Source organism: Lissotriton helveticus, chromosome 1_2 (assembly GCF_964261635.1).
Source record: "Lissotriton helveticus chromosome 1_2, aLisHel1.1, whole genome shotgun sequence".
Classification (NCBI taxonomy): domain Eukaryota; kingdom Metazoa; phylum Chordata; class Amphibia; order Caudata; family Salamandridae; genus Lissotriton; species Lissotriton helveticus.
In genome coordinates this window covers 289,879,276-289,898,200 of record NC_136058.1, presented here as the reverse complement: position 1 = coordinate 289,898,200, position 18,925 = coordinate 289,879,276, and the positions used below count along the sequence as shown (strand labels likewise).

At 45.4% G+C, this 18,925-nt stretch overlaps 1 protein-coding gene and 1 long non-coding RNA gene across 4 annotated transcripts in view; one reads left to right on the top strand and one right to left on the bottom strand.

The window, feature by feature from the left end:
- LOC144807857 (uncharacterized) overlaps positions 1-4,150 on the top strand; it is a 124,131-nt gene extending 119,981 nt beyond the window's left edge. The window contains exon 3 of the long non-coding RNA XR_013606477.1: positions 3,810-4,150. This is a non-coding gene — a long non-coding RNA (uncharacterized LOC144807857). The remainder of the gene's footprint in view (positions 1-3,809) is intronic.
- The window catches only part of BTBD19 (BTB domain containing 19), a 1,311,048-nt gene that overhangs the window by 256,951 nt on the left and 1,035,172 nt on the right, over positions 1-18,925 (bottom strand). The window lies entirely within an intron of this gene.

Below are 18,925 nucleotides of genomic sequence, written 5' to 3'. Positions count from 1 at the left end.
TTTTAGGAGCTAGTTTGTACCTTAAACTTTAAAAATTAATAACTTCAGTTCGACGGATTGGATTTTTGTAATTTTGGTGTCAAATAATTTATTTAAATTTACTCTATCTAAATTGTGTGAGGTTTTTCTTGTGCTGCGTTTTCACTTTACTGCTGTATGTGTTCTGCATAATACTACATTGCTGCTAAATTAAGCCTGACTGCTTTTGTGCCAATTACCAGAGGGTTAAGCACCTGTTGATTTAGTGACTTTTGTGGGTCACCCTGACTGGGATTGTGGTTGTTGCTTGAGCAGAGTTAACACTCCACTCAACAAACAATCCAATTTCTCACTCCTTTTAAATGGGAGACGCAGCGAGGATGTGCGACAACCCAAGACAGGTTTGTGGCACTTCATAGCCAGCAAAAACTATTTCAAGATCGAAGACGAAGGATAAATAGCTACAAAGCTGAAGAATCCCTGTGCATGATGGGAAAACAGATTCCAGCACACACCGATCAGCAGAAAAGGAACTGACTAGGACAGGAAAGAGTTACAAAGTAGAAATCTTCAGGAAGTCAGGTTGTTGGTTGCAAGTTTATCTTTATTTGTAGTTCAGTTCAGGTAGCTTAAGGTAGTGCCAAGATGGTAAATAGGCTATGATGTACGCCCCACCAGGAGCAGTATATCTTTACTGCTCAGCCTGCTGTCATCAACTTCCTAACCCCCTGCACCGAACATTCTATGCAGTCATCACATTCTATAGGCAACAAGGCTGAAAAGGAGGAAAGAGCAAAGGAAGAAGAAGAGCGTGAAATAACCTCACAACAGAAGCATGACTGTAATGATGTCACATTATGATGACGCATGTGTGCCACAGGTCGCACAAAGCTCTGAATTCAGCAGCTTTGACAAGCAGTTTCTTAAAGAGATCACAGGTTACACAATAGTTAACTAACTTATCATGAAGCTACTAGGCAAGCAGCCAGAGCTACAGAGGTCCAATGTGAACACAAAGGTCGAGATACATTGTAGTGTCCCGAAGTAACCGCGTGGAGAAGTGTGGGTCTGCAGAAAAAAACCTAAACACCTACATAATTATTTCTTTCAGTTGCCAGATCACTTCAACAGAACTTCCTCTAGGAAACTCTGACCGAAACCAGCAGGGGATTACCAAGGCACTCTCCCCGCGCGAGGCACTTTCATACAGGAACTGCTCCAAATGGACCCACTGAAGCGAAACCAGTAAACAACAGACAGATACCATCACCAGAACTTTCAGAGCTGTAGACAGCATCTTTTTAGGTCTAGTTTGACATTGCAGTTGTCGCCAGACCTTATGTGATCAACCTAAAAAGAGCTTTCAGGAGTACTACAGAGAGCGGGTTTGGCTCCAACCACAGGTTGGTGGGCAGTAGAGGTTTTGATAGGCGGACGATATGTGCTTCCACAAAAAAAAGTGCCTTCTTTTTACACAGCTGTAATTATTTTCTTTGTGTATTCAACTGCCTGTTCCAGCAACACAATGGCTGCCTGAGCTTGAACTTTCATGGTCACACACACATGACGCTGTAATGCTATTAAAGTGTCTCAAATAAGAGGGCATTCATAAGGACGGTTTCGCTGGTTTCCATTCACGGCACCCTCTACTTCCATCCTAAACTTTAAACTTCAGAGTCAAATTGTGTGTTTGAGCACAGTATGGGATGCCCAGAGCTACAATAATCTACATGGAATTTAAGATCTGGCTTGACAACGCAACTGTCTCTTGACCTTATATGATCAACAAAAAAAGAGCTTTCAGAATACTACTTGAAGAGGGCTTAGGCTTCACCCACATGTTGGTTCCTCTCAGAAAATGATTTGATCGGGCCATATAATACAGCAGGGGTAAGTTATTTATGGTGGCAGGCCAAAGATCACAGCTACGGACCTGATCAGTTACTCATGAAATGTTACAATAAAGGCGGTGCACCTGACATATTTACTGTGTAAACCATATGCTAAAGTCAATAGGCTTTTAAGGGTGGGTTGTTATTATTCTATATTAAAGCGTACAGATAGGTGTTTTGTTATATGGATTCCAATTGCAATTCCAATACTGAGAGCTTCAAAAAGCTACTGAAAACGTGGCTATTTTAGCACCAGTACACCCTGCTGTCCATTCAGAGGATGTCTTTTGATAATCAATTACTTTGTTGATCCGGGATACTCCCTTGGAGTTGGGACGCTACAAGCTTCTATAACATAACGTAACGTAACACAACATAACATTGACTCTCAAAGATTACTGTACTAGGCAGGAGTTTTGGTGTTGGTTATTCCCTCTGACAAACGATGGATATAGAAGATTTGTTTTGTAAGAATCCTTGTTGGGTCCTTTCAGGAGAGATAGCATTTTGCTTAGCCAACTGTAATTTTGTGTTCCTTTCTAATCTTATGTCTGTGTGCCTTATGGTTGCCATGTAGAAATGCTTACGCTAAGAATAGCAGGCCTGTGTTGATTATGGTGACATCAATAGGCCTGATTGGTGCACTGGGAAACTTTATGTCTGAAGCTAAAGGTCTTGTCTTCTTATTGTGAAAAGCTATGACAAAGGCATTTGGTCTGGCTTATTTGTAGTAAAGAACATTTGTTAATGCCAGTAGTGGATTTGTTATCATATTGTGCTACATGATATATGCAGGCACTTTGTTGCATGTAATCTCACAGATTTCCACAGTAGGCCAAGGTCTTGGCATTGGCCACCCACTGTGACAAACCCTGGAGATTTTTACTGTGATGTTTCTGGGGGTTGTATATTGTTTTGCAAGCGGCATTTTTCTACATATTTGTAATTTTATAGCTATGTATGATGGTCGCCGGTTTATGTGCTCTTCCATTGACCTGTGATGGTTAAGGTGTAAAGACAATGGTAAAAGGTAGAGGCCTTATCAGTTGATTGAGAAAAGTCATGCCCTATTCATTTGGTTTGATCTGTTTATTATGAAATGTTATGATAAAAGCAGTAGTCCTGAGCTACTTATTGTGAAAAGCATGTGGTAAAAGTAATAAGCCTATAAATGATGGATTGTTACTACACCGTGTAAAGCCTGTACGGAGATATTTTGTTACATGGGCTGTCACAGGTTACCGTAGGGGTTCCAGGGTTTTTGTGAGCCACCCAAACAACCTGTGGGGGTAAAATATACACACTTCAATAACCCGTATTAGGCTCTCTTAGTAGAGATAATATTTTTGCTTTGCCAGTTTCAATTTTGTACACATTTGTAATTTTATGACTGTATGCCTGAAGGTTGCATTGTGGGAAAGCTTACGGTCAGGACAGTAGGCATGAGTTGGTTATGGTGAAAAGCCAGTGATACCAGCTACAGACCAGATTGGCGCACAGAGAAAAATCAATGGCAGAAGCAATAGATCTGGTCTGTTTAATATGAAAACCTCTAAGAGTGAATTGTTATACCACCATGTGACAGGCTGAGGAGAGGTATTTTGCTATGGAGAAGCGTGCTACTCACTGGAAATGCGTTTTGACGCCTCGCCAGGGGTAGTAAGCGCTATATAAATGCAATTACAAAACAGTACAAAACAAGTAGTCTCACACTTGGCACGCATACTTATGAACTGTGAATTCAAAAACACCTTGAAAGTCCAAATATGTTTTTATTGCTTATCGCATGCTTATGGGGTGTCACCGCTGATCAAGGACGCAATATCCTGCATTATGGGACGAGATTAGCAGTGTCCAATACACAAAATATAATGTGTTGTATAAATATAGGTAATTAACTGTTGGGTTACATTGCTTTCTCTTTATTGTATTTGATAGGACACCCCCTGAAGAAGGACAAATTGGGGTCTGAAATGCATTGGGGAACCTGTGCACAGATGAACATGTGTACAGATTATGAATCTGGATTCGGATGGCAATAAATGCTTGACGAAAGTGACTACAAGTTGTATGAAGTGATCATTTACCAACACTTGCAAGACATTACAATGAAAGTTTAACAACGAAGGATAAACAGAGGAAGTCCATCGGGGCATCAAAGAGGCAGGGTTATTGAGGAGACATGTTTCCCATGTTGAATACGGGCTTTCACACATCTCACAAATTACAACAATATGCAAGGGGTTTGGTGTTGTTCGTCCACTCTTGCAAACCCTGAGAGTAGAAAAATGTCACTGTGAAGATTCTTGTTAGGCCCTATTGATAAGGGTTGTACATTATTTCGCCAACTGTAAGTCTGTAACTATTTGCAATTTTATAGTGGTACGTTATACCCGAAAGCCTGATGATCGCCAAGTTATGTGCACTTCAGTAGGCTGATGTTGGATACAGTGACAAACCATTGTTAGAGATTGTAGACCTTATCAGTTTACTGAAAAAGATTCCTTTAGTGTGATCTGTATATTACGAACGTTGTGACAAAACAAGCTGTCATTACTTAATTGCTTATTGTTAAAAGCACAAATTAAAGGCAATAGGCTTTTAAGGGTGGATTGCTATTACATTGTGCTGAAGCCTGTAGGCAGGTATTTTTTGACACAGGACGTCGCAACTTACAGTAGTAGGCACGTGTTTTGGTGAGGGAGACCACCCACTGCTTAATTTGTAAAAGTGTCTGGCTCCATTTTTGCTCAGAAGCCAGAGGCCGGTACTATGAAAGGTCTGGGTGCTAAATACCAAGGCTGGTGGTCTTCCACCCGATAGCGCTTTAATCCACCAGCAGACACTGCTTGCTCCTTTAACTCACTCGTGCAGGTGTCTTTTCATCCATGCTTTCTCCATTTTTGACTGTTTTTCTTTCTTTCTCTTCCCCCTTTTTTCTCCCTTTTGTCTTTTTCTCTCTCTTGCTCTGGATCAAAATCTATTGAGGGAAAATAAGTGGAGGTCCAGACAAATGAGAACTGCGGGCCTCCACCTGCAAGCACTAGCTCAAATTAAGCACTGGACCCAACCTAACCAACCATGGGGATAGACGATTTACACTATGGTAATCCTTATTAGGCTCTATTAATAGGGATTTTATATTGTTTTGACAATTGTAATATTGTTTTGCTACGGTATACCTGATGGCTGCCTGTTCAAAAGGCTTATGACCAACACAGAAGGTCTGAGTTCGGTATGAAGACAAGCGAACGATAAAAGTTATAGGTTCGATTGCTTGTAATCAAATGTTACAATTAAAGCAATGGTCCTGGCATACTGATTAGGAACAACATATGTTAAAGTCAATAGGCATTTAAATGTGCATTGTTACTGCTCTATATTAAAGCCTACAGATATGGAATTTGTTACATGGTACCTCACAGGTTATCTTGGCAGTCAAGGATTTTGTTGCTGGCTACTCCTTGACAAACCGAGGTATAGAACAGTGCTTTAAATGGAAAAAGAAAAGTGCCGGTACTCACCAAATAGGTTGGGGTGAGTCTGGAACGGGCGTGTCCGGGCACGTGGCTGCGAGGCAGGCATGTACAATATCAGTATTTTCTTCTTTAGTGTAAAGTGCCCTAGTGCCCTTTGGCTAAGTTCAGCTCATAAGTGCAGGGTGTAATTGGTATTTGTAAAAAATGTTTATAGCATGGACCTTGCCAGAGGGCATTAAACCATTTTACTTGAGAGGCAGAAGTTTTACGTGAAAGCATACCGCTTTATATGGTACAGATAGATTAAGTGATTTGCCCAGAATCACAGGACATTGAGCCGACACTGGGATCTCACCTAAATAAAAAAAAAAAAATGTTAAAAAGTTGTTGAGTACACTCCCGCAAAGGTTTCTGGCAACAAAAAAAAAAGAAAAGAAAAAAAAGAGGATACTCCAGCTCTAGGGAGTGCTAGGGGTTTGTTTGCTTACTGCTCATTTCATGTGCAGTGTGCCGCATCCCACCTGGGGACTTCTCCTACAGCAGGAGACCCTTACGGAATGCTCCTATCTGCAGAGTATCATTATTTTACCATTCCAAGATGGCCAACATCTTGATTTTAAATGTGGCAGCCTTGTTGGAACTTTAAAACAACAATAGACTGTACAATAACTCCGCAAGACAGACACAACCAGCTATGATTTATTTGCTTATTGCAAGCATATGGCCACAGTGTTTAGACAACAGCATGTTATCGTTTTTCTGTTTCATTATGGTGATGTCAGAGGGTGAATGCAAGTATTAAACCGTGGATGGATGAATGGATGCATGAGTGTAAAGAAGAGTGACAAAGTGACAACCCCATCAAGTGGCTGAAGTGACCTTTTATCTGGATTCTCCCACAGAGGATGAGCGGACACCTCAGATAGGGATTGCCCCCCGGTCAGTATTTTACTTTATCTTGTTGGCTTGGCGAGATTTTTTCACCTTCTAAAATATAAATGACAAACACGAGAAGAAATTACAGCCAAAGTAGTTTGGAGCTGTCCATAGTAGATTATTAAAGCAAACAGACAGTGAGAAATGCCTCACTAAATAAGAAAACAGAGGATTACACACAACATTTTGCTCAAGGACAGAATCTCAAAACAAGAAAAAGGCAGGTATTTTTCTCTCAGAAAGGTGGCAATGCTAATTTTAGCAGGCAGATTTAATAGATGCAATTGGCACTATCCACCTCCATCTGCTACTACAAAGACTCCACTATCTCGGAGTCTGTGAAAATGCCCTAAAATGGATTGCTTCTTATCTTCCACACAGAAAAAATGTAGTTTACCTACCACCTTTCAAATCACCTCCTCAACACAACACTGAGGCATCTCTCAGTGGTCTATTATATCCTCTCTATAATTCCGTATCTATGTAACCCCCTTACCAAACCTGATTAAATCATTCAACCTCATGTTTTACAACTACGTAGATGACACCACAATCATTTTGAAAATCAGTAGCCCAAAAGACTTTTACAATTCAAAACTTGATGACTGCCTTCAAGTTATATGGATGATGAATACCCGCCTAAAGATCAAGGCCACAAAGATAGAAATTATGGTCGGCAGACAATGGCAGAGATACCTGCCTAAGAAACTTAAGGCAACATCTTCCAGATATAGATTCATTAATTAGCCTGCTCAATTTTCCTATTACTGACAGTGTCAAGGGGCCGCAGAGCGGGGACACCCTATTTAGTGTAACCATGCGCTTTATAAGCTTTTTTCCCCATTATTATCAAGAGGAACCTAGAGGTAACCATGGATTCTGACCTATCCTTGATGGCATGCAGGGCCCGCTTTAGCGCTGGTGGCGCCCAGTGAGACAATGTTAGTTGGCGACCCTACTGACCACCTCCACCACAGATTTTCTCACTCTCATCCTTTAACAGTGACCAAGTCTCCATAACCACTCTCTCTCAGATGCATTGAATTAGTTATATAGCGCCACTCATACCAGTAAAGGATGTCAGAGCACTTTGGATCACACACACATTACACAGAGCCAATCAAACATACGTGTGTTAAGCAGCATATAGAAAATGTTACATAAGCCAAAGGACTAAAAGTGTAGGAGTCACATGTCATCCATGCTGGTAGGCAGTATAGTTTAGGAGTGCTTGGTGTGGAGAAGCACAAACTCAGAGTCGAAAAAGAAACAGCACAGTTGGGAGTTTTCTTTAATAATAAGATCGGTTTCTATCCAAAGTTACTCTTTTTGCAACATTGTTCTATGCTTTAATGTATACTTTTCAGTGTTTATGTAGGTCTATGATGAAAGTTAATACCTCACTGTTCTATATTAGGACTTTAAGTTATACATTGCAAGTAGCAAAAGGATGTATATTTTAAAAGCAGTAGCCTGCTGATCTATTTACATTATATGCACTCTGTAATCTACATAGTACACGTTGTTTGCAGCAGGCATATTAACCCTCTGCACTACCTTCACATAAGTCAAAATATCAACTATACAAAACTCCAATCTCTCTCCAGGAAGAACTTTAATCACAGGAGTTAACTTGACATTTTTGTGAGGCCTGGTAATTGCAGGAGGGAAGGAATGCTGCAGCAGGTGCTTTAAAAACATAATAAACTTGCAAACACAGCGCCCCCAGGAAGCCAGCACCCGGTGCGGTGGCACTGGTCGCATCGCCCTGGAGCCCGCCATGAGGCCATGTTAACAAAGTGTCACAAATTGTTCCTTTTACACAATGAAAACACTATGTTGTATCCTTTTGTACCTTGCATACCAATATAAACTGCAAGCCATCCTCAAACTTGTTATCTCCAAGCTTGACAATGGTAACAGCATTTACCATGGCGCATATAGCTCCACGGCAAAGATGGTGGCTGCAAACCCGTAGGCTCCACGCAGAATGCCCGGGTATCCTGCTATTATCCTGCCCCCATGGTGCCATTTACCTAAACTGAATTACCGCCATTGCAGCTGCAACCGGACAAACCCAAGGAGTCGTCACTTGCCCGGATCTGATATGAGTGGCCTTGCCCTGTGTACTGAGCCATGAGGGTGCAGACTTGCCTTTGGACTGGAGTTGGTGAGGCCCCTGAGAGAGGGTCTCAGGATTGGGTGCATGGACCCGGTGTGGGCAACCGAGACATGGCCGATACGAGGTGAGTGGGTTTCGTCCTCACCGCCTCTTCGTTGGCGCCGCTCTGGGGTATGGGGGTGGGATCTTGGCAGGCCACCCGGTGTCAGTCCGCTCCACTCTACATCATACTGACGGTGGCAGCTGACCCACGCTGAAGCTCCCGTGGCTCGTGCCTTTTTGTCTGACCTGCGACAGACCTCTGGAGAGCGGGCTCTGCCTTCTTAACCCCCTTTCACCTTCTCTGCCTAGTGATGGCCCTGCCTGGTTGCTGCTGCTGTTGTTGCTGGGGGAGTACGGCCGCATGGCCATATAAAGGACGGTCCTTCTGAGGATCCAGAGACTGCCCCAGGCCAATATACTGCTACTATCAATGGACCAATGGTTCCCTTCCCCAGCCACCTATGATGAAGAGGAACTGCTGTGAACACCTGGTCGGAGTTGGCGGGGGCAGATTGGTTGTCATGGGGGCCACAGAGTGCCCCGATACTTGCACGGTCAGCTAGAGTGTGGTGATTCCAACAAATGCTCCATGTGATGGAAAGGCGGCTTTTGGGCATGCGTGCCTAACCTGGTGAGTTACCGTGATTTTCATATGTGAGGCATGGCATGGGAGCCTCCTCGCCCTTACTGCCTCTTGGCCTACACCTGGGCATGACGTCCCCGTTGTATTACTTACTGGACACCTGGGTGCTCTTAGAGAGAGGACATCTTCTCTGAGTTTGCGGGGCTACTCGTGTGGCCTGCCTATCAGAGTCAGAGGTTGCTGATGTACATTGTCCCCTCTTGGTGCCCTGTATTGCCAAGTTGAGGAGCAATGGCCTCCTGAGAACCCCTCTTTTCTGACAATGTGGGGCTGCTCATGCTGCATTCTGCCGAAGGATCGGGAGTGCAAGTGGGTCCCACTCTTTGATGGTGTCATGGTCTGCTCTGATGTGGAGGGAGCCATATTCCCAGAAATGTTATTGTTTAGTGCAAGTGTTTGACACTGCGTGTCAGAGACCCTGTACTAGCCCTTCCTGGGGAGATGCAAGGCTGGTGCCACTGCAGAGTTTGGTAACCATTGCGCAAGAGGCATTGCTCCACCTCTGGAGCCTCACTGTACCACATCTGGAAAAGATATTATCTAATCGGCCCGATCCTCTGGATGCCATGGTTGACAGCCGACAGGGAATGGACAAACAAAAAACCTCCAAGCTTCCCCATCTCCAAAGTCAATATTGGCCCTGCTGACTGACTCCTCTGTGCTTGCAGACCTCATTCGTCAACTGGAAAGCACCCAAGAAAAACACACTGGTATGTTCAACATGGTATTGCAGACTATCCAAGCCTTTAAGACTACAGTGGAGACCCGATTGGGGGCCATCAAGATAGAGACAGGACTCCTGCGGGTGGATCAGGCTAAGCTTACGGAGAGAATGGATGACACAGAGGCCTCCCTGTCCACTATGCAACCTTCTCTGACAACTGTACAAGATCAATTGTAACTCCTACAGACTGAAGTGCATTGGCCTCAGGACCAGAGCCGATGACACGGAGGAGCACTCAAGGTGCAACAATGTTCGCCTTTTTGGTTTTCCTGAGAAGGTTGAGGGTCCCAATATGGAGTTATTTCTTGGCGACTGGTTGATGCAAATGGTGTTGGCTGGACGTGTCACAAAATTCTTCTTAAAGGAGAGAGCTCACCACATCCCTGGCCACCCCCCGGTTCTGGAAGCCCCTCTGGAAGCCCCTCTGTGCCCATTGATTGCTCATCTGCTCAACTACAGGGACTGGGATCCAATCTTACAGTTGTTCCACACCACTGGCTCTTGGACTTACAATGGACACACTGCCTACCCTAACTAGGCAGCTGAGGTTCAGAAGTGCTACAACATATTAAGAGCTGTGAAAGAGCAACTGTGGAATCAGGGATTATATTACGCCCTGCTCTTTCCCACAAGGCTCGGGTGGTGGATGCTGGTGTGACTTATTTCTTTTCTGTGCCAGATGAGGCCTGGTCATGGCTTTATACTAAGGGAGTTCAAGCCCCAGTGGGGACATAGGGGGAGGACCTAAGGGGATGATCGGATGTGAGACCCCAGCATCGACGCAGCTGGCGTGGGCCAGGGTAACGCCCATCCAGTGCGCAAGCTACTCAGATACGTGCACAGGTGGTGGCAGAGGTCTCGCTGCACGGGGTGAATCTATTTCAGACTCTGGTGCCTGCCACTGACCAGGAATCTGTGCTGGGGGCACCCAGCTCTGTGGCCTCAGATGGGGATTCTGCTGCTGCCTTGGTAAGGTCATTCCAACATTTACTTCCAGAATATGTACTCCTCAAATGCCAGTTAGTGAACGGTTTAGTGTCCTGATTGGGAAATGTTGAAAGCTGTCATGCTTTACTGTTAGGTTCCTGGAGGGTGGATTGTGCTATGAGACAAATTGTGGCTTTTATGCTCCCCATAAAAATCCGGGATGCTTGAGACCCCATTAAACACTGCAATGGGTTCGGCCTCCAAAGACTTCCGCAAGGACTGTTTAATATTGAAGGCATGTTTTCACCACTCAATGCCTAGTTGGGAACGATCTGGCATGATGCCTGTTGGTGTCCAAGCTAAGGGAGTGGGAGTTATTGTTTTATTTTGTGTTTTGTTGTTATTTGGGGCACTGCAGGGTGGTTTGGAGATGGTGGGGGAGATGTGGTTTCTGGGTTGTGTACTAATGTCACAGAGCCTTAATAGTGAGGTGCTTTTTACATCCTGTGACTACCACATATAACACATTAACGTGGAATATTAGGGGTATGGTGACTCCAATATGCCGTCACAGAATTTATGCCTACCTCAGACGGAGACATATTAATATAGCATGTCTGCTGGAGACACACCTTCCCGCAGCTAAATTAGTCATAGTCTCTAGTGCTTTGGAGTGGAAAGCTTATAGGTACTGGATATTCCACGTCCGCAAGGGAAGTTATGATATGGGTAGCTCCAGGAGTCTCGTTTGTTTGGAGCAGATCAGTGGTAGACCCAGATGGCTGCCTCATCATACTGGAAGGGGCACCGGATGGACGTCCATTATCCTTGGTATCACTATATGAACCTAATACACTTCAGGGTGACTTCCTATGTACGCTATCCCCTACTTTATTCTCAGACCCAGACACGCCCATAGCCTCTGGAGTGGGGACTTCAACTGTGTACACTGCCCGAGAAAGACAGATCGATACCCTCTCTACCTGGGACACAGAGTCTACAATCCACCAAAAATTTCCGACAATGGTCAGCTATGACACAGTTACAGGATATTTGGCGTCTGGGGCATCCGAGTGCAACTGAATACTCATATTATGCCTAGGGATATCAGATCCATACCAGGCTTTACTATGTTTTTTGCAACACAGACTGTGGCCCAGTTTGCAAGGCTCAGAGTATCTGGGACGGACCACGTCAGATCACAACCCCCTTAAAGTGACTTTTTGATGGCAGAGAGGATAGGGTGCCAATCCCAACCGGATGGTTACGAACCATGGATTTACTGGACACAGTCTACAGGGCTGTCATTGGCACGCACTTTGCCCACTACTTCCAAGAGAATGACAGTTCCGTAGGTTCTAGGGGCATGGCATGGGATGCAATGAAGGTGGTAATGAGGGGGCACTGCATAAAGGCCTCGTGGGGGGAAGGGACTTCCCTCCTTCGGGTTGTATTGGCATTGGAGGCACTCCTACGTCTCACAGAGATAGAGATGGTGAAAGTAATGGAGGCTCATGGGAGACTACGCGTCTTGAGGGATCAATGCAGGGAGGAAACACGTTGCATCAACTATAAGGAGGCCCTGGCTAGTCAACACGAGGACATAGATAGGTCTGGCCGCACACTAGCATGGCTTCTACAGTGAGAGGTCACTAGGACTGTCATTGGAGAGATTCACACTCTGACTGGTGGGATTGTGAATTCCAAGCTGAGATCTGCGAGGTTATTGAACAATACTACGAGACATTATACTCCCCCCCACCCCCCACTCCAGACCCTCCTCTGAAATGCTTCTGGGCTTACACTGCTGGGGCTGCCCTTCCTCATCTTAATCATCCCCTGCTGTTCCAGGAACTCGAGCAGCCCTTGCAAATTGAGGAGATCCAGACAGCTACCTGTCAGATGGCTCATGATAAAGTCCCCGGTACTGACGAATTTCTGGTAGAATACTATGTCATGTTTAGGGCCACCCTAGCACCCCGGCCTCTCAAGGTATATTGCGAAGCTCATCAGCAGGGCAGATTGCCTGATTCTACCCTGTCGATGTGAGGACCCTAGAGGGGAACTCTTATTGTCCATTATCAATGTTGAACATTGATTACAAAATATTGAGCGACGTTTAAGCAAATCAATTGCTTCCATTACTCCAGACATTGGGGCATACGGACAAATGCAGGTTCATACCTTACCGGGTCATCTTGGGCAATACACGTAGGCTGTGTCCCATCATGGGGGAGGTCTAGGGGACTGCAGGGCTCCTAGTGGCTGCCTCCTTTGAGTTTGAAAATGCTTTTGACACCTTAGGTGGTCATACCTTCTGCTCGTCTTGGAAATCCTGGGGATGAGTGCCGAGTTCTTGGGTGGGTTTGGCTGCTCTACGAGATGCTGCAGGCCAGGGTGCGGGCGGGTTGTCAAATTTCTCATCAGTTTCCTTTAGGTAGAGAGACATGGCATGGGTGCTCACTATTGTCCATAATTTTTGCACTGGCTATGGGACCCCTGGCCAAAGGGTTCATAGCAGTGGGACCTCGCTGACACACAGTCTCATTATATGGGGACGACGTCCTGGATTATTTACGGGAACCTGCTCGGGACCTCCCTGCACTCTTTACTTTATTAGATCTGTTTAGAGACATGACATAACTTCCAGTAAATTGGGGCAAATTGTGCAGCTTTCCCCTGTGGTGGTGAGCTGTGAGGAGGAGGAGAGACTGGAATTTGACCATCTTGCTTGATGACCCGAGATGTTCTGTAACCTTCCCACTCTCACCGCTTCTATTTGCCATTATGCTTGAACCTCTGGCGTGCGTGATCCGACAACGCCATAGGTCGTCAGCACTAAATTTTAATCATCGCCTCGTTGGCATTTCCCTATATGCGGACGATATGGTGCACTTCATTCGCGAACCTCACATATACCTATCCCCGGTCCTTAGGGAATATATTAGATTTGGCTTGTTCTCTGGGCTACTAATAAATTGGGACAAATCAGTAGTAATTCCTCTGACGATGATTACTGCACCCTCACAAATGGAATACCCGTTGTTGTAGTCTACAGACCCAGTGAAATACCTAGGTATATGGGTTCACTGTGATCCAGAGACTGTAGTAAGGGAAAATTATGGTAGGGCATGTACAGATTTAGAACTTCAAGTTGACAGATGGGCCACACTGCCAATTTCTGTGGCTGATCGTATCGCCATTATAAAAATGATTGTGTTACCACGGTTTCTTTATTTATTCAACAACATCCCCATCAGATTATCAACACCGTTTTTTCACACAGCTCGCACTCTTCTGCTTCGCCTTATCTGGAATGGCAAACAAGCCAGGATAGGTTGGCGTACCCTTACGCTGGAGTATGCTCAGGGGGAATTCTGTGCACCTGATTTCCATCTATACTACCTGTGTGAGTAAGCACAGTATGCCAAATACTGGTTCAAACCGCATGCCTTCACACCACACATGGCGGTGGAAGCCAGGGACGTGCACCTCACTCCACTGTCAAGCATCATTACGCATACACGCAGGGGTACGCCACGGACAGAAATTAACACAGTAGACACCACCATAGCTGCTTGGCAAACTATAGGTAAATTGGCAGCCAGACTCCCACTCTACGCTCCAGCCCTGCCGATTGCGCATCATGCCTCCCTGTCCGTCACACAAGAAACAGGGGCCGGTTTGCTCTCTTCAGGCGGTCGGTATCCAGCACATGCATGATCTCTATATAGAAGGGCACTTTCACACACCTGGGGATCTTCAGTACATCACCAACCAGACCCGCTGTTTCAATTCACCATGCATCGCTTAAAACTTGACTCGGTTCCTGAGGAGCCGCCTCCCTTGCAATAATTCCAGCTTCTGCTGGCTTGGTGGCGCCTTCAAAACGAAAACTGGTAACAAAGCTATACAGGGCGGTGAGGGCTGAGGGAGTGCGAGGTGAGGACCGCAGCATGGCCCGGTGGAATGACACATTCGACCCTCCACTTACCTCCTTGGATTGGGAACACATATGTACACTCACTGGCAAGCTGACCCCTAATGGCAACCTCCGGACCATCCATTTTAAATCTATTCACCAGATATATCACACTCCGACTAGGCTGCACAGACTAGGTCTTCGAGACACAAGCAAGAGGTGTGGTAAACTGGACGCAGATTTCTGGCACTTAGCGTGGAGCTGTAATCCTGTTCCACAATACTGGACAGAAGTTGTCAAATGTCTGGGGGACATGTCGAGTCAGACCCTGCAGAGTGCACCGTCCGTCTGTCTGCTGCGCTCTGTCCCTCAAGTTAAGGGCACGCTGGGGAGATTTCTGCGAATTGCCTTGTTATTCGCAAAGTGACGTGTGTCGCTGACGTGGGAAAGCAAATTGTCCCCTAAGGTAGACCACTGGATAAAACACATGGTGTACTGCAAGTAGACCATTGAACTGTATGTTGAAGAACTGCTATCCTCCTCAAAACCCAAAGACATTTGGGAGCCATTGAGACAATACATGCTAGCAAAGAGTCATGGTATCAGTACTGATAACTAACCGGTATAATTTGGTGATGTGTATGTTCTAGTTAATGGCGTACAAGTGTAAGTGGTATTTTACATTCGATATGTATACTGGCGACAAAATCAATCACAGTTGGCTTGTTGTGTTTTTGTTCTTAATGACGGTATTCTGCCCTGCTTGGCAGCATGGATAATTCTATGCTTTTGAAAATCAATAAACAGAATTTAAAGAAAAAAAAGGTTCCGTAACCTGGGCGTCAATATTTATCACACTGACAGTGATCTCCTGAACAGAAATCGTGGTAGAACTGTAGTGGCCCTGCGGCAGTCTGTGGTCTTCTGGACGCGCTTGCTTGCGGCAGTCTGTGGTCTTCTGGACGCGCTTGCTTTCGGCAGTCTGTGGTCTTCTGGACACGCTTGCTTGCGGCAGTCTGTGGTCTTCTGGACGCGCTTGCTTGCGGCAGTCTGTGGTCTTCTGGACGCGCTTGCTTGCGGCAGTCTGTGGTCTTCTGGACGCGCTTGCTTGCGGCAGTCTGTGGCCTTCTGGACGCGCTTGCTTGCGGCAGTCTGTGGTCTTCTGGACACGCTTGCTTGCCACTTTCTCCTAGGGGCAGGGCCTCCATAGCGAAAATGATAATATTACAAGGGCTTATCTACCTATTTGCAGCGGTGCCTGTGATCTCCACCGGGCCTACCCCAAGGAACTGTGGACCTCCCTGTTGATCTGATCTGGGGAGGGGCGCGCAAGCGAGTCTCTATTCGTACACAACAATGCTGGAGGGTGGTTTGGGGGTACCTGACCTAGAATGCTACTTTGAGGCGACACAATTGCAAGAGCCCATGCAGTGATTAACAGGTGATGCTATGGGGAAGGGTACGTTGATTGCCGACAAACTTAAAGGCCTAGGGATAATGCAGGCACTTGCAGGGGTATGAGCAGAATGGCGTGCATTGCAAAGCAGTTCTGGAATAGATTTATTCAACCACATCGGGGAACACCGCGGTATGCCCCTCAATTGCCAATATGGAGCATGCCTAGGTTGAGGGCTCTAGTTGGACGCCATCGACCTTGGCGGGAGGCGGGAGTGAACTGCATTGGCGACTTATACACAGATGGGGACCTGCGCTCCTTTTAATAGCAGCAGGACAGTACTCCTAACTTATGCCTTGATACTCGAGATAAGGAATGTCTGGCCAATGGGACAAGAGGCCCCTCCCATTCAAAGTGGATTACAATGTATACAGACGTTTGGATTGGGTCGCAGAGCTGTTACAGTACTCTAGGCGGCACAGCGAGCAGCGGATGCGGATTTGGCCCTGCTCATCTAGCCAGATGGGAAGCATGACTGGTACCAATCCTGACTCCTAAGCAGTGGGGATGACGCTGGAACAGGTGAAACGGGTTTGCCGTAATACTTGCTTGAACTTCACCCAGTTTAATTACTTACATCACACTTACCTCACCCCACACGGGCTTCCAGTGTGCCCTAGATGTGCTCACCAGGATGCAACTTTAATCCACATGGTGTGGGAAGGCCCCCCATTACTGCAGACATGAGGACAAGTCATGGCCCATATTTTAGAGATTATTGATGTGCAATTACCGACTAATCCCCTACTGTGCCTGTTAGGTATCATCAAGTGCACTAAATATCACTTCAAACTAGCCAATCTGGCCATGGCCTCCTCCACATGATCACTGCCAGACTCAGGTATGCCTCCTGCTACCTACTCTCCGTGAACTGACCACCAATTTAGGACTTTTAGAGAGTCCAAGAGCACAACCTTTGTTATCCCCCATACATGCATGACATATGGGAAGTGACCCCCCTTCGCTCCCCCTTTTTTCCATGAAGATGGGCCGTCTCGCGCATGACCACTTCATGATGCCCTTGCTTCTCCCCCTTAGCCCCTACTTAACCAAATCCTCTTACTCACTACGATGGCCCCCTGCTGCTCGCATTGTTCTTGATTATTTTGGATTCTACACTTTATTGATCATTATTGTCAAATAAGCACAAACTGTTGGCACCTTTACGGATTGTAATGTGATACTTTTCCCCTCCCTTCCACAGGAGTTCAAGTAGACTTCTGGGTCTTCAGGGCATTATTCTTTGCATCAGTGATGCTGATGTGACCGATATGCCTGTTACATTATACCAATGCCTTGACCATTGATGTACTGCCATTCTATTAAAGTGTCAATAAATAAATATTTAACAATAAAAAATACCTTGGCGCACACGCATTCATAACAAGCAAAACACAATTCATCCAAAATGCTGCCGCAACGCTTCTCTGCCTTCACCCAAGAGAACGCATGGCCCCGCACTGCAATCGCTCCACTGGCCGCCTACAGCTAGAAGGGCAATGTTCAAGGCACTCTGCATGTTCGATGCAGCCTCTCAAGGAAAAGATTGATAATACTTGCAAGTTAAAGTCAAGCAACACAAACAAAACAGAGCACTGCGCTTCAGGCTTGCTGCACTTTTTTATATCACCTTACCATAAAAATATCTGTGGGAGACACTGCTTTTTCAGTACAAGCCACCATGCTCTGGAACTCAGTATTAGCCTCAGCTTGCAACCGGTAAATTGCAAACATCCCAACCAGCCAACTGCTTTAGGCATGTAGGTAAGCTAAGAAGGGCTGACCTATGGGCAGTATATAGTCATGTAATTTCATACATAACATTAATGGCCAACAGTAATACTAAGACAATAATACTCAATGATTAGCAGACAGCTGTAATTGTAACTGTTACCTCTTACACTCACACAAGATATATCTGCTGTGAGGGCTGTCCATAACCAGCACTGTACAGTCAAAGAACCAGAAATCACCAAATGAACAGGCATGGAATAACTGAAGAGATCTGTCACACGCTGCTAGACAATGTTAAGGACTTTAATCTAGCCCATCACTGCAGGTCTCAAATATCTTCTTCACACTGCTTCTTTACATCTCACAATGACACTCAGATATAGGATGAGAGTAACAGTGTCCATCCCAACAAATCTCTCAACATCTCTCTCCCTCCAACCATGTCAGCTCAGAAACGTAATATATACAAAATCTCAGATTGAACAGCACAGTGCAGTAACCTGCAAAGCAGGCAATATAATTTGTCTCTCACTCTTCATCATCTAACACACTCCTATGCATGGCGTGCCATAACACGATAACCGCACTTCGGTGGTCTTCGCTCACGACATGGAATCATTCCCCACACAGAATCACAAAACAAAGACAACACCCTTGCAACCACAAACCCGCAAGGCTTTAGTGCCCCACAGAGGGGTAATAAACGCTATATAAATGCTGCGATACAATACTTCTGGCAAATCAATTCTCCAACCTGAGGCAGAACAACAGCTGTAAATTTGTTTGGGTATTTACAGGATATTTGTACATTGTGTAAAACCACTCATGTAAAATGAAGAAGTACTTTTCTCTCGAAGGAAAGCAAATAGTACACTCCCTTATGTGTCTGGGGTGTAGGGAAAGTGATTTCTCCATAGGGAAAAATGTTTCAATATTGGTGAAAAAATAAACAATTTACTGAATTATGCTTGTTGGCAGACAGACAGACAGACAGACAGACAGACAGACAGACAGACAGACAGATAGATAGACAGCTGGTAAAGGCAACTGCAAGAAACCTGGATACATT